The following is a 2,175-nucleotide window of genomic DNA, read 5'->3' as shown; positions in this document are numbered from 1 at the left end:
AGAGAGGAAGGGGAGGTGGAGAAGCAAATGGGCGCCTCTCCTATGTGCCCTGGCCGGGAATCGAACTCGGGTCCCCCGCACGCCAGGCCGACGCTCCACCGCTGAGCCAACCGGCCAGGGCCAACAAAATATTATTGCATTTTAGACTGAACTTGAATGTTTTCTGTTATATACACAAAAATGTAATTCACTAACAAGCAGGTTCTTGCAACACAATGTATCACATATAATTAAAATATTTGCTTTATAATACAACCACTCCACATAATACAGTCAGTCCTTCCTCAACTATCTAAAACGATTAGGGATTCTGGCACTTTCTTTTGCATAAAACCCTTTCCTTTACATGAAACCCTGAGGTGAAAGGTTATTCATGTAAAATTTGGAACCTCAATTCTCATTTCTGTATTATACTGTGGCTATAGGTTTTAAAATCTTTATAAAGAAATGTGGCAATTGTAAAGCTGCTCTGTACAGTTTTAACAAAACAGTCCCACACCAATTTAGTCAAAAGGCCTAGGATGACCCTGTAAAAACAATGTCCTTTGATACTTGTTAGTTCCGAGATGAATGCCACTTTCCAGCTCTACTACTGTCTCTTCTGTTATCATAGTCATGGCTCCAGCCCTCGTGATTCCTGTCTTCATGGAAGAAATCATCTCTGTTTCCCCTGTAATGATGGTCAGACCAGTGGTCGGAGTAGCGCTGCTCACGGGTATAATGTCTGTCTGCCAAATAGGGATGAGATGCCTGTCTGGCTTTGCGCTGTGATGCTGGTGTATCTTGACAACACTGGGAACTTGAAGACTGGTTAAAAGTATGACTGTGTGATTGAACAGATGGGGAAAATCCTGACTGATCAAGATGTGGTGAGCCAAACTTCCCACCGTATGACATCTGTCTCAAAACACTGTTCATCACTGCTTGTCTCTGAAAATTTTCTGGAGAAAAGAAAGATCTCTGAATTATCTGTGCTGATGGAGTCATGTTATCCACTGTCCTTTCACACCTGCTAGGAGATGTGGAGGTAGGGCTTGCATTTCCAACATGATGCTGGGAATATGACAAACTACCATCCTGTGAGGCATGGCTACTCCCTGATCTAAACGGAATTTTAATGGGCTTTCCAAAAAGTTTGATTCCATTAAGCAGATTCATTGCATAAGGAACAGATACTTCATGTTTGAAATTCACAAATGCAAACTGCTTTGGTCTACCACCCTTGTCTTTTGGAATTTTCACTTTTATTACTGGCCCAGCCTGGTGGAAAAGCTCGAAAAGGAGCTCCTCTGTCACTTTAGTTTCCAGGTTGCCCACAAACAGAGTTCGATCTGCTTCCGCCACCCCCCCCCATCGCAGCGTTTTTTCCCATTTTTTAAAATTCATTTTTTAGAAAGGAGAGAGAGGGGGAGAGAGAGAGAGAGAGAGAGAGAGGAGAGAGAGAGAGACAGAGAGAGAGAAGGGGGGAGGAGCAGGAAGCATCAACTCCCATATGTGCCTTGACCAGGCAAGCCCAGGGTTTTGAACCGGTGACCTCAGCATTTCCAGGTTGATGCTTTATCCACTGCGCCACCACAGGTCAAGTCCATTTCTTTTCTTGCCTCACATTTTCCTTTCCTCTCTTACATCAGCTGCACTTTTTTCTTACCCAATATCCAGCTTTTTGTTTTATTTTCTCCTTCCTTTCCTTTCTTTTTGAAAATTTGTTTATTGATTTTAGAGAGAAGGAAGAGATAGAGAAAGGCAAGGGAGAGGGAGGAACAGGAAGCACCAATTCGCAGTTGCTTCTCGTATATACCTGGACCGGGCAAGCGAGGGGTCTCAAACCAGCAAACGTAGCACTCCAGGTGGGCCCCTGATCCACTGCAGCGCCACAGGTCAAGCACATCCAGCTCTTTGGTCATCCAGCTGTTGGAGAGCACCCCTGTGGGGTCTTACCCTCCTCTTCAAATGGCTTATTGTAGAATTCCTTCCAACTACTCAAGTTCTCCCCCTAGGGGGCGTCCTGCACACAACCTGTCCAAATACGTTTCCAGGGATATCGCTCCCCTTACAGACTAGGTCTGGTCTCTGCCCAGCGGCCCAATGGTCAAAGTGGGGCTTGCTTAGCTGGGCAGAATTCCAGGTGCTTGTAGTTTTTCTTCTCAGCATGTGACTCCAAGTCTTTGATTAAAA

At 45.0% G+C, this 2,175-nt stretch overlaps 1 pseudogene; it reads right to left on the bottom strand.

Moving 5' to 3' along the window:
- Positions 1-537: 537 nt before the first annotated feature.
- Positions 538-1,270, bottom strand: LOC136333549 (RNA-binding protein 7 pseudogene; annotated as a pseudogene).
- Positions 1,271-2,175: the final 905 nt, after the last annotated feature.

The sequence above is a fragment of the Saccopteryx bilineata genome, chromosome 4, assembly GCF_036850765.1.
Source record: "Saccopteryx bilineata isolate mSacBil1 chromosome 4, mSacBil1_pri_phased_curated, whole genome shotgun sequence".
Taxonomy (NCBI): Eukaryota; Metazoa; Chordata; class Mammalia; order Chiroptera; family Emballonuridae; genus Saccopteryx; species Saccopteryx bilineata.
Note: the sequence above shows the minus strand (reverse complement) of the source record. Positions and strands in the feature narration are given on the sequence as shown.